Source organism: Mytilus trossulus, chromosome 13 (genome assembly GCF_036588685.1).
Source record: "Mytilus trossulus isolate FHL-02 chromosome 13, PNRI_Mtr1.1.1.hap1, whole genome shotgun sequence".
Classification (NCBI taxonomy): Eukaryota; Metazoa; Mollusca; class Bivalvia; order Mytilida; family Mytilidae; genus Mytilus; species Mytilus trossulus.
Genome location: NC_086385.1, coordinates 42989951 through 43004000, shown reverse-complemented (window position 1 = coordinate 43004000; position 14050 = coordinate 42989951). Strand labels below are relative to the sequence as shown.

The window sequence follows — 14050 nt, the reverse complement described above, 5'->3', positions numbered from 1 at the left end:
TCGGATTATTTATCGTAAGAACAATTTTGACTGGTTGAATTTTCTAACGAAAAATCGCTTAACGAAATAAATGAAATCAAACGATAATACGTCGCCTGAATTTTTCTGTCGTTTTCTATTTCTGTAATCATCGATGCTTTTAATGTCATTTGATATACAATGGACGTCACATGAATGTGAAAACATCCACATTTAACAATGCATTCGTTAATGATATTTTGAAATAGTTTTTATTCGCCGTTTAATAGTTTAATTATGTATGAATGCATTATTTTAATGATTGAAGGCAGCAATCGCGTGTACTCAGAGTCTAAAAACTGACAGTTGACGCGAAATCATACAAAAGTTATCGCCTATCTAAAACAAATTATTATAATATATGAGGATTGCCGACGAATTTCATTTATCAAATACAATGACGAGATAATAGGAAAAGCGGAATTTCCCCAAAACATGTTTTCACATTTCATTATTAGTGTTACATTGTAATTAAACATTGCAGTGTTCTGATAGGGATAGTGTTGAACGTGCTGTGAGAGTTTATGTTCAATGTTGAAAGCCTCTCTGTTATTTTGAGATGGCGAACAGCTAAACAATCGCTGTTTCTTTGCTTTGGGGTTTTCTTAGCATGTGTCGCAATGAAGTTGTTTCATGGCTATATTTAAACATCATAACCTTAAGTCTCCATTGTTTTATTGATATGTGACTATGGTTTCCATCTTAAATGAATCCTCACAACCGCAAATATTGAAGAGATACACATTGCCTACACATTTAGCTCATTATTTATTCTTGCAGATTGAAATAAAAAGCTAAATTAAATAAAGATACCAACCATATACGCCAAACGTGTGTTTCGACTTCATAAGACACATCATTCAAAAGTTAAAAAATAAAAGAACAAAACCAAGATGTTGAAGAGTATTGAGAAACTAAGTTCTGAAATGTAATTATCTTCAAGTTGGTATGCTTGTGTATAGATACCAAATTTTAATCCAATATTAATTATTTTTATTTTGCCAATAATCCTTGATTTTATACTTTTAATTCTTCTATTACATTCTTAAATTCCTATGTTTTTAAATCATTGTATATGATCCATGGTACTTATTAGACTTGGTTAACCATATTCACGTATAATTGGAACTTTTATAACACTCATCTTAAGATGAAAATGGCTGAGGATTGATATAAATAAATGTAGTATCCAAAATGCTCAAGAACCTGTTATCTTGCTTCCACTAGAAAGATTTGATAAATTTGTTATTTCTTTCGAATTTACATTTAAAATTGATTGCCAATTTAGTCTTTCTTTAAAATGGAGATGGAGTTTATTTTTAAGTGATTTAGTCAGTCAATGCGTGCTAACATGAATTAAAAAGCAGCGTTTCATTATTTTTCAAATAGAAAAATAACAACAATTCTGAACAAATATTTAAAGTTACGAATGGGCTGCTTAGAAAAAAAACACCCGTCGAAACACATGTGTATTGCTCTTTTATATATGCTTTTTATTTTAAAAAAAATATCATTTTCAAAAATGTCACTCAAAGACTTTAAACGTTAAAACTGACAAACATATGCAGAACGTGCTTCAAAACTTTAAACCTAGATATTAAGAAGATGTGGTCTGAGTGGAATGATACTAATCTCTATCTTAATAATAATTTGTAAGCAATACGTGTATATCTGATACAAATATACAAGGCGTTGAATAAACGTCAAAATTTAAAAGATCAAAATCTTTATCTATATCTACAATATTATTCTTTTTTATGAAATTATCTCAATAATGTCGACTTACCTAACTTAAAACTGATAAATCATGCTACATTCACACTGTTTGATTGGCATATAACATTCAGTATATGAACACTTATCTGATGAAGCCAATGGATAGGATTTCATTGACTAAAGGTTTCATTTCAATTATACTAATTACAAATAAGTGGAATGTGCATTGTAGAACCACTGGTGGCCTTCGTCTTTTGTCTGCTCTGTGGTAGGGTTGTTGTCTCTTTGACACATTCCCAATTTCCATTCTCAATTTTATAGTATACACATTGAGATTTGTAACGAACTGCATGTTTATCATAAGTCTACACATGATACTGGTTTTGATTATCAGAACCATCAACATTTCTGTTCTCTACGGTTTTGTATTAATTGAATTAAATTAAAACGCAAAAAATATATAAAAAGACCATAGGATCACAGCAACATAGTTCCTACCAGTTATGTTTAACAATGGATAGACTTTAATCTTTAACATAAAAAAACGGTCCTCGCTCTCAAGCCTATACTTTTATTATCATTAAGAAACATAAACGATTTTCAAAGATATAATAATTCCAGTTAAGATATAGTACTATAATCTAATAGTTTTAATAATCAAATATTACTTTTAATTGGATATCGCTAGGAATAGGATGTTTAATGCACATGATAATTAAGTGTGGTATATGTCTACAAGAACGCGTTCCAACTGTGTCTTGTCGACTGTCATACAAGTGAGAGGTTTAGCTAGCGATAAACCAGGTTCAATCCACCATTTTCTACATTGGAGGATGCCTGTACCAAGTCAGGAATATGACATTTGTTGTCCATTCGTTTGATGTGTTTGGAATTTTGATTTTGCCTTTTGATTTTGGGCTTTCCTTTTTTAATTTTCCTCGGAGTTCAGTGTTTTTGTGTTTTTACTTTTTGCCAATAATCAGTAGCCTGTAGATATATGGTTGTCGTTGGTTCATGAGTCATGTTTGTTTTTCGTTAGTTTGTTTTTTCTTCATATTTATTTTCTTGAATTCAAAGGATTGGTTCTTAACACAATTTTTTTAATTCTTTATCTCAAAAATCGTTCTATCATCGCCCATCTGAAATCAATTAAATTTATCAAGAGAAGACATTTCTCGGTTGTTAAACTTGTATGGTTTCTGAACAATAGAATATTTCTAAACTAATCTAATTTAAAGTCTATTTGCCCTATTTGCACTATGATTGAGAAATATTTTATAGTGTACAAATTAAGATTTATAATGAACTGTTTATCACAAGTTTACCCATGGTAGTTGTTTATATCTACCAGAACAGTAAACATACGTCTTAGAATAATTAAATTTACATAAATTGTTGATAGTCATACGTACTCCACATATGGTTTTGACTGATATATCAATAACTGACTAAAACAGATGACCATTTCTTTTAAAAACAACCTTCAATCTCTAGATTAAGCATTTATCTCATACATAATGTAAGAGGTTCAGCGAAAAAAACAATACTATATTAATATCACGGCTGCCATTACGGGCTGAGTTATAGTTTCAAGGGTTTTATGTCTATCCAAGATAGTGGGTATATGGTTCTGACGTAGACAATACCGCTGAGACGTTTCTAGTCAGATAAATTAGTTTTGCGATTTTTCTATATGAATCCTATTAAAATACAGATATACACATACATGTATTTGTATATCTAAAAACTAAAAAAAAAACTTGCCAGTCAAATTTTTAAACGCGAGGCTTGCCGAGTATTTAAATGTTAAATTCAATATATGAGTGTGAGGAAATAACATGACACGGAATTTTTATGATTACTGACTAAAACAGATGATCATTTTCTTTTAAAACAACCTTCAATCTCTAGTTTAAGTATTTATCTCATACATAATGTAAGAAGTTCAGCGAAAAAAAACAATACTATATTAATATCACGGCTGCCAATACGGGCTGAGTTATAGTTTCAAGGGTTTTATGTCTATCTAGTATTATAGTGGATATTTGGCTCTGTTGTAGACAATACCGCTGAGACATTTCTAGTCAGATAAATTAGTTATATGATTTGTTTATATGAATCACATTTAAATAAAGATATACAATTTAAATATATACATGTACTTAATATGTACCTAAAAATAACTAAAACAAACGTTGCCATTCGTTGGCTTCCGTCGCTTTAAACGAGGCTTTTCGGGTGTTTTAAATATTCATATTTAATCTTTCTGTGCGACACAATAGCAAACGCAGAAGAAAGCAAGAACATGTGACGTCATATGTCTGTCAGAGCTAAATATAAAGAAAAGATATCACTCCATATCTTACAGGGAAAACAATCAGAAAAAACTTTGGCTAAGGAATCAATTAAAAGGAAAAATATGAAGGAACAATAGCGATTGATGAAAGAATCAAGTTAATGCCTCAGCAAGTCCCGGCATTAAACAATATTTATGATATTTTTAAGTTAAAAAGCAAGATTTTGAAAGTTTAAAACGATGAAGATATTATGTTCTACCCCATGGCTTATATTCTTTTACCCTTCAAGAAGACGCTTAGTCAACTGTGCGCTTTTAAAGACCATTTCCTGCTATGAATAATTCAAACTTCACGTGTTTTCATATGTGACTATCAGTGTCAAAGCAGAACATGACAACACAGGGATTGGCATAAGTAGATCTCTAGATCTCCCGACAAGTTTAAATTATTACGTCATCATAAGTGGGCATTTTGGATTAAAGACACATGCATGTCTCATAAAATTGACTCTAAGTGGATATCAATAACGATTACCGCCACGATACACTTGATACTAATCACACTGATGTATTTCTTATGCAATCCTTTAAAATATGGCTTTTGCGAGTGATTAAGCAATACAATTGTACTAAACCAAGTTTAAATTCCAATTGGAAAATTGACTTTTCTTACTTTTTGGTTGTTTTTTGTTGTTGTTGGTGTTCTTGAGTTTAAATTACTTGGCCGGGAAATCTGGTTTCAAATGCTTCCAACTTCCACGTTGAAATATGTCCCATACAGCATTTGTACCTTTGTTTTCAATGTTGTGACAATAATTTGGGTTCTAAAAAAAAAAATCTTTACAAGTTGATTTCTATGATCAATTAATTTACTGGTAGTACCAACATTAAATAGTAGTTAAGATCTTCAACAATGAGCAAAGGCCATCAGCATAGTCCTCTATTAATATTTTCGTATATGAAGTACACTTTTTTTACCTCTATATATTCATTTTGTAGTCCCTTTGTTTCACAATGTATCTATTAACACAATTCTGAACTAAAGCTATATATTTTTGTTCGTATTCGTCCCTTCTGAATCCAAACTTTACAGCTTCAATCCTAAATAGAATTTAATCGTTCTTTTATTTGAAATTCATGTTTTAGGATCGATGTGAGTATTTATATATAATACAGAGATTTTTAATATATTGATTAGTTTTAATACTTTAGTCTTAAAATGTTAAAGCAAATTTATAGATATCATTTAATATTATTTTGATATAATAAACAGGCGTACAAAGTGTCAATTTCTATACTTATATAACAGATTTCATCTATATTGCGTATCGCTTACATGTTCTCGACAAAATTTTGCCAGAATTAAAGTATACATGTATAATATGTACATGTATGATGAATATAGATACGGAATATGAGAAGTCTGCCTTTTTTTATTCATCAGAAAAGTTTTCGTGATTACGCAATAATTTGAATGTTTATTCTTTCAGAACTATTCTTAGTGTTATTAATAAGATAAATTAAATTTTGAATGTATGCCTTTTTATTCAGTTATAACAGTAATACTAGCAATTGACAAGAAACATGACGTCAGCATTGTATTATAACCAATGGAAAGCTTTAAAATAAGCGAAAACACGAGAAACACACGTTGATTATCAACAAAAATAATTAACTAGTGATAAATGTATACACGAGCTCAGTATTACAGAATCATGGTTATAAACACAAAATAGTACTATTTTAGACTGTTTATTCTATTTGAAGAAACTTTGAAGATTGTACATGCATTTCATTCTTAATAAATTATCAAAATATAATTTATATCATTTTGCCGAAATGTTAAAGAATCTCCAGAATAAAGGTAAAGAGATGTCGTATGATTGCAAATAAGAATCGGCAATCATGAAAGTCCACCTTACATCCATCAACTATGAGCAAAACTCAAACATATAGAAAAATATAAACGGTCTCGGTTTATGAAAATTGTTGAACTTGCTTGTTATTGCAGTGATGTAACACCCTTAACTGCATGATTTTCATTTTTTTGGTTGTTAGTGGCTTTGAACTAGCTGTCAGTAACAAATGCTTCCCACTTCCACGCTGAAATATGTCCCATACAGCATTTGTACCTTTGTTTTCAATGGTGTGACATGAACAATAATTTGGGTTCTAAAAAAACTTAGTTTATAAATAAATCTTTACAAGCTGATTCCTATGAGCAATTAATTTACTGCTAGTACCAACTGCATTTTATTTCAACTGGAGTTTTTTGTTTCCTTTAAGTCAAACTTCTTTCTAACATTTGGGGTTTTTTTTGGGGAAAATCCTACTTATCATAGATACCTGGATTAAAATTTTATATATTTACGCCAGACACGCGTTTTGTCTACATAAGACTTATCAGTGACGCTCGAATAAAAAAATGTTTAAAAGGCCAAATAAAGTACGAAGTTGAAGAGTATTGATGACCAAAAATTCCTAAAAGTTTTACCAAATACAGCTTAGGTAATCTATTCCTGGGGTAGAAAAGCCTTAGTTTTTCAAAAATTCAAAGTTTTGTTAATATAGTTAATTTATAATTATGAACATGTCGATGATAACTCAAGTCAACACAGAAGTGCTGCTTTGCTAAATGTATGAAAAATCAAGAACAATCTTTTCCCGACTATTTGCATTGGCATACATTTGTAGATCTCAATGAAAGACAAGAATATTGACCTTGCATATTTTCTGCAGTTTTAGTGCCGTTCTTTAAAACAGAAAACAGAATGCAGTCTTTAAAAAGTTTGTTATTTTGAAACAGAGTAGCGAATATCCATAATATATGAAAGTAAGAAGATGTGGTATGATCGCCAGTGCGAGATCTCTCCAACAGAGACCAAATGGCATAGTAATTTACAACTATCGTTAAGACCTTCAACAACGAGCAAAGGCAATCAGCATAGTCCTATATTAATATTTTCGCATACGTAGTACACTTTTTTGTACCTCTATATATTCATTTTGTAGTCCCTTTGTTTTATCTATTAACACAAATCTGAATTAAAGCTATATATTTTTTTCGTATTCCTCCCTTCTGAATTCAAATTTTACAGCTCCAATCCTAAATGGAATTTGATCGTTCTTTTATTTGAAATCAATGTTTAAGGATTGCATGATGTGCGTATTATATAATACAGAGATTTTTAATATATTGATTAGTTTTTTAAACCTTTTAGTCTCGAAATGTTTAAGCAGTCTCAGGTATCCTTTAATATTATTTTGAAATTATAAACAGGCGTAAAAAAATGTGTCTATTTCTATACTAACATAACAGATTTCATCTTCATTGCGTATCGCCTACATGTTTTCGATGCAAATTTGCCAGAATTGAATTCTATATTAATATGTACATGTATGATGAATATAAATACGGACTATGAGATAATGTCTGCTCTAGAGTAACACTAGCAATTGATAGGACACATGACGTCATCATTGTATCTTAACCAATGAAAATCTTTAAAATAAGCGAAAACTTGCGAAACACACGCTGATTATCAACAAAAGTAATTAACTATTGATAAATGTACATTTGTACACACGAGCTAAGAATTACAGAAACATGGTTATAAACACAAAATAGTCTTATTTTCGACTGTTTATTCTATTTAAAGAAACGTTGAAGATTACATGTAATACATTCTAAATAAATGATAAAATATAAACTAAAAGTTAGATTTATATCATTTTGCCGAAATGTTAACGAATCTTTAGAATAAAGGTAAAGAGATGTGGAATGGTTGCAAGTGCGACAAATATTCATTTGATACCAAATAAGAATCGACAATCATGAAAGTCCACCCTACATCCATCAACTACGAGCAAAAGTCAAACTTGGCATATAGAAAAATATAAACGGTCTCGGTTTATGAAAATTGTTGAACTTGCTTGTTATTGCAGTGATGTAACACTCTTTAACTGCATGATTTTCATTTTTTAGTTGTTAGTGGCTTTGAACTAGCTGTCAGTAACTGCGAGTACTCTCCGATTTGTGGTAAGTGTCTTTGTGTTGTTGGGATATACAAGTACCTTGCCACGTCCACATTGTGTAGTATTTGTATTTGTATCCATCTGAATCAGATGCGTTAAGTCTTTTTCAACTGATTTTTATAGTACGTTCTTATGTTGTACTGTTACACCACTGTCCCAGGTTAAGGGAGGGTTGGGATCCCGCTAGCATGTTTAACTTCGCCACTTTCTGTATGTATATGCCTGTTTCCGAATAAAATTTCATATTTGAAACAAGCTTCTTAATTCAACGCTGACACAAATGATCTTGTATGTAATCTTGGAAAATAGTATTTTCTCGACAACTGCCTTTATTTCATGATTAAACAGATGCATACTTGTATTATTTAATCGACAAGTTTAGACAGCAACCCAACGACATACATGAAAATCAGAGTTAATAAAAGATGTGAAAATATTACAACAATAATCAAAGAAAAAAACTGATTATTTCTGTAAAACAAAACAGCACAATCTATTTTTTATATTCCACCGTCAATCATACTTGAAAATATTACACGATTCTTTTTAGTAAAGCCATTGCATGTGTAGGGTCTCAATATTTCTATTGAATGTTTTAACATGAAATGCATGCATTATATTTATAAAGACCAGATTGTTATTCAAATATGAAATAGTCAAAGGAAGGTTCTAAACACTATCTGTTTGTCAAACTTAACAAACACGAAACGTGTAAAGTAGAAAAAATCTTCTAGAAGAAACAGAAAAAAAATATACAGTCATATTCAATTTTGCTGACAAAACAGACATATACCAGTTCAGTGCTAATCATTCAGAATCAAATATTTATTAACTAACAGTATTGTATTATGATATTTTCTGACGTAGTTGCAAAAATTTAGATAACGCTACAGCCGTATACTTACTTGTATATGTACATATATATTTGTTGTACAATTACTTAGTATATCAAAAAGGAGATACGTGCTTTATTACGCGAATAAAATGTCTCCAAACTTAATTATATTACTTATAGTTCTGCATTGTTGTCTAAACTAAGACAACATTATAAATTCAAATATAAAATTCAGTTGTTATATTCTAGCTGATCCAAATATAACATTCTGGCATAAACAAATCCGATGATAAAACAAACAACAGTCCACAAAACAGTAAAAACAAATCTACAACCTTGATAACACGATCCCCATCAAAAACAATAGTGAACTCCGGAAGGTTAAACAGTTCATACTCTAAACATGACACCCTTTGTGTTATAAAAATACGTACATTGCATAATTCAATCCGCTGGTGAGCATCATGCATGTTTTATAATCCAAAGACATTACCAATTTCATAAATGTTCGTAAGGGTAGATTGTGTATGCAGAAACTAACATACGCTTTGATAGTATAAAGTACATGTGTAGTAAAAGCAATTCGTGTCACATACATGTATCTTATTTGCTGTACCAAAGCAAATGTTTATATAGTGGAAGATAATTGAGAGTTGAACGCTTCTTGCTACTTTTCCATTAGTAGCTTCAAATCAATGGTTCTGTGACAATCATGTCATCAGGTGTTTGTATAAGGAGTGAAACTGAATCAAAGGTTTCTTAACATAGATAAGCCTAGATTTACTCTGATTAAAACATCCCCAATGCAGATATTATCAAGAAAAACAGCAAGATCGAAATACAGAACGTGTGAAAAGCAACTGTTCGTACATTAATTAGCTTTAATTAGATTTAATTCACAATATACAATGTCATTTTAATATATATATGCAATACCAATTCACGATATTGTGTTGAAATTTTCAATAACTCCATTGCAACTTATCGTTGCTTGTAGATTCTATTTCCAATGTTATTGTTCAGTATTTTCTTAGCCGAACCAGATAACTAGTTTTGTGAATGCTTAAGTTAATGTGATTTTTCTCATTACCTTTACCCTGATTATTGCAAAAGTTTAAAAGTCAACTTTTTGAATTTACCATTTCATTATTTTTTTTTAAATCAGTCAAAATAGAGAAAAAGTTTGATGAGGTAAAACAAATCACTATTATAGTGATATTGTCTACGTTGTGTTGAAACAAAAGTGATGATAAAAAAAAGAAATAAAAGAAAAAGAAAAAATAAGTGGCATGTAATTGATAATTAACAAAGCGCAATAGTAACTAAAATTTTAATGTTGACTTACCTTTAACGCTGAATAAAATTTAAATAATAAATGCGGTTCCAAGATAACTACCTCAAAGTTCATGTGAATGTTTTTATAAAGGCAATGCGCTAATGTGACGAAACAATAGTTCATTTAACGTCTACATCTCCAGAACCTTTCAACGTGATTTACAATTGTCTAATGCTAACTAAGATAGCATCAAGCCAAGTGAATAGGACATTTATACGATTCATTCAATAAAAACACGCTCCACAAAGTCATAACAAACTTGCAACACTATTGTTTACTCAAGTGAAACAAATTATGAAAGTTTACATATATTTCACTACAAACTTTCAACACTAGAACTGCCGATCTGTTTTCAGAATAAAGTCATGCTTATTATGTTTATAAGTAATATCAACAACACCTACTGTTATAAACATATTGGCTTCTGTTCTGATTGATATATCAGTGCTACTATTTAAACATAGTCATCGATTACGGAGTAGGTTTATTTAATTGTTTTGTTCCAAATGTCGACGTGATCTGTTTGTGTTCAGAAACAGGTGCGTGCGCTTAATTTTCAGGGTTGACAGATTTTTGAGTCAAATATAAAAGGAGATTTAGATATGATATAAATGAATAAAAAAAAATAAAAAACATAATAAATTTGAAAATTATCTCCTTGCTGAAGTTGGCGGATATATTTTTCATCATAGTTGTTACTTGTTACGCATACATGTGTCCAATGCTTTAATTATAAGGGTTTAGGTCGCATACAGGTATCCAATGCTTTAATTATAAGGGTTTAGGTCGCATACATGTTTGGCTTTCAAATAATTGGGTTTACCGTTCCTGATGGAGGTAAATCCAGATTTTTTTTTCGGACAGACGAAATTGATAAAGATGTTATTTTTATGTGCTTTACTTAATTTATTTTTTATCGCTATGACGAATGTAACCTTTGGTTTCTTGTAAAATATGACCAGTATCAGTTCTGGGAAATTATGACAGTGATAGTCTAAAATTTACATTAATGAAACGTTAGACACATAATGACTCGTAAAAAGGTTCATGGGGTTGCATTGATTTCAAGATATCGTGATGCTAGCTCGACAATTAAACTTTGCTGTATTTTTTTTATAGCTGAAACACATATACAGCAATAAAAGCTCAACAGAAATAACAGCGCTTTTCCGATGTTTTGGAGGCGTTCAACTGAGAGAAGGGACATTGTTTCATGAATTAAAACTGAAGAATTATTCGGCCGTACATTTACCTATAATTGTTGACCTTTTTTTAGCTCACCTGGCCCGAAGGGCCAAGCGAGCTTATGCCATCACTTGGCGTCCGTCGTCGTCCGTCGTCTGTCGTCGTCGTTGGTTGTCGTCGTAAACTATTTCAAGAATCTTCTCCTCTGAAACTACTAGGCCAAATACTTCCAAACTTTAACTGAGTGTTCCTTAGGGTAGCTAGTTTATAAATTGTATCCAAAGTTTTGATCTATGATCAACAAACATGGTCGCCATTGCTAAAAATAGAACATAGGGGTCAAATGCAGTGTTTGGCTTATATCTCAAAAACGAAAGCATTTAGAGCAAATTTGACATGGGGTAAAAATGTTCATTAGGTCATGATCTGAAATTTTCAGATGAATCAAACAACCCATTGTTGGGTTGCTGCCACTTAATTGGTAATTTTAAGGAAATTTTGCAGTTTTTGGTCATTATCTTGAATATTATTATAGATAAAGATAAACAGTAAACAGCAAAAATGATCAGCAAAGTAAGATCTACAAATAAGTTAATATGACCAAAATTGGCAATTGACCCTTTAAGGGGTTATTGTTCTTTAATGACAATTTTTCACAATTTGTTAATCATATTTGCTAACTTTAAAAAAAAATCTCCTCTAAAACTACTCAACCAAATTCAACCAAACTTCAACTGAATGATCAGTAGGGTGTATAAAATAAAGTTTGTGTTTTATTTTCTATTTCGTCAAAAAACATGGCCGTCATGGCTAAAAATAAAACACAGGGTAAAATGCAGTTTTTGGCTTATATCTCAAAAACTCCAGCATTTAGAGCAAATAAGACAAGAAGTTAAAGTAATTATTAGGTCAAGGTCTACCTGTCCTGAAATTTTCAGCCGAATTGGGTAACTGGTTTTTCCGGTATTATGCCCCTGAATTGATGATTTTAAAGAAATTTTGCAGTTTTAGGTTATTATCTTGAATATTATTATAGATACAGATAAACTGTTAATAGCAAAAATGTTAAGCAAAGTAAGATCTACAAATAAGTCAATTGACCAAAATTGTCAATTGATCCCTTAAGGAGTTATTGCCCTTTAAAAACTTTTTTCACAATTTGTTCATCATGTTGACTGACTTTAAAAAAATCTTCTCCTTTGAAACTGCTGTATCAATTTCAGCCAAACTTAGGCTAAATGAGTTTCAGAGTATCTAGTATAAATTTTATATTATATTTCCTTGTATGTCAAGAAACATAGCTCCTATGGCTAAAATAGAACATAGGAGAAAATGATTGTTTGTTTTGCTTTTGAAGAAAATAGGACGATCCAAAGAACATTTAAATAAATTGAAAAGCCAAAATTATCATTGATGAGAGATTTAACCAAAAAAATTAAGGTGAGCGCTTCAGGCTCTTGAGAGCCCCTTGTTTAAAATTGTGATTTGAATGGAGAGTTGTCTCATTGGCACTCATAGCTATATGGTTAGTAGAGTGTTCTTTTAAATTGCATGCAACTTAATAATATTGTATTTGGAAAACAACTGCATTTAGTAGAAAAAAGATGGAGGTAATTGTACACTTAGTACTCCATTGATATAAACGTAATATCGAAAAATATACCACCAAAGCAGTGCATGGAAATTCTCTTATTTTGAAAACTTGAGCGTACTTAGTATCCGATGTGTTTTCAATTAGTTGCCAATGTTGATCGCGTTGTTTATTTTGTTTTGTTTTAATTAGACTAAAAAAGGCGTATTTATTACTACATCAATTACTTTCTTATAACTAAACACGTGCACATATTACAAAAATAATATATTAGCTTCCTACCTTCTTCTTCTTTGCTTTGTAATCCAATTTATTGTCGATAATTGTTTTTATTTTTTTCTTATTTTATCAGTAACTCAACATTTCAATTTCTATTCTAAAAGTAAATAAATTCAAGTTAAGAATAACATAGCGACCACTGCACTATCTTCTTTTGAAACCAACAGCTTTTGACAGAGTGTACTCAACACTACAGCTCACCACTACAATTGTATCTTCGTTTAAATTAAACGGCTTATATTGATAGACTGCTCACCACTACAGCTCACTACAACAGCACTATCATCTTTTAAACATAACGGTTTATATTGATAGACTGCTCACGACTACAGCTCACCACTACAGCATCAGAGCTTAAAACTAGTGGATATCAAATAAAAGACAAGTGCCAATAATTACTAAATGGGTGTAACAACCAATTTATAATAAAGTGGTATGTAAATTTACCTCTGTGTCTATATCACCAAATGTATTTATATCAGTAAGTTTATGCAACCGACAGCATGGAATATGAATATTGAAATAATCTTATTAATGTAAGTTTATACAGTAGAACCTGTGTAAAGATAAAAAAAAAAAAAAAAAAAGATAAAGAAGATGTTGTATGATTGCCTATGAGACCACTCTCTACAAGAGACAAAATGTCTACCTCAAAAACAGAGAAAAAACACCTTGTAAAAGAGCTCACAACTAAATAGAAGTTCGAAATGCATAATTATTACTAGTACTACAGCGTCACAAAATGAGGGCTGCCTATAC

The 14050-nt window shown here is 30.7% G+C and overlaps 1 protein-coding gene across 2 annotated transcripts in view; it reads right to left on the bottom strand.

Moving 5' to 3' along the window:
• The window catches only part of LOC134694846 (cephalotocin receptor 1-like), a 47089-nt gene extending 33659 nt beyond the window's left edge, over positions 1-13430 (bottom strand). Inside the window, exon 1 of one of the 2 annotated variants that reach the window (XM_063555923.1) lies at positions 13295-13430. The gene's annotated coding sequence lies outside the window, so the exon portion shown is untranslated. Of the gene's footprint in view, positions 1-10245; positions 10604-13294 lie in introns of those variants that run through there. The other variant, XM_063555922.1, reaches the window with a different exon arrangement.
• Between the last annotated feature and the right edge of the window lie 620 nt (positions 13431-14050).